The sequence below is a fragment of the Mirounga leonina genome, unplaced genomic scaffold (genome assembly GCF_011800145.1).
Source record: "Mirounga leonina isolate KUSES-001 unplaced genomic scaffold, KU_Mleo_1.0 Mir_115, whole genome shotgun sequence".
Lineage (NCBI taxonomy): Eukaryota > Metazoa > Chordata > Mammalia > Carnivora > Phocidae > Mirounga > Mirounga leonina.
Window position 1 is genome coordinate 89,098,957 of NW_023270268.1, and position 202 is coordinate 89,099,158.

Sequence of the window (202 nt, forward strand, 5' to 3'; positions counted from 1 at the left end):
GGAGCCCGATGCAGGACTCGATCCCGGGACTCCAGGATCATGACCTGAGCCGAAGGAAGTCGCTTAACCAACTCAGCCACCCAGGCGCCTCTTCTTTGTACTTTTATGTTGTTTGCATTTTTGCTATAACTGTGCACAATTTATATAAAATCAATATAACTTTTTCAAGAATGAGAACCAGATTTTGATACCCAGACTGGGC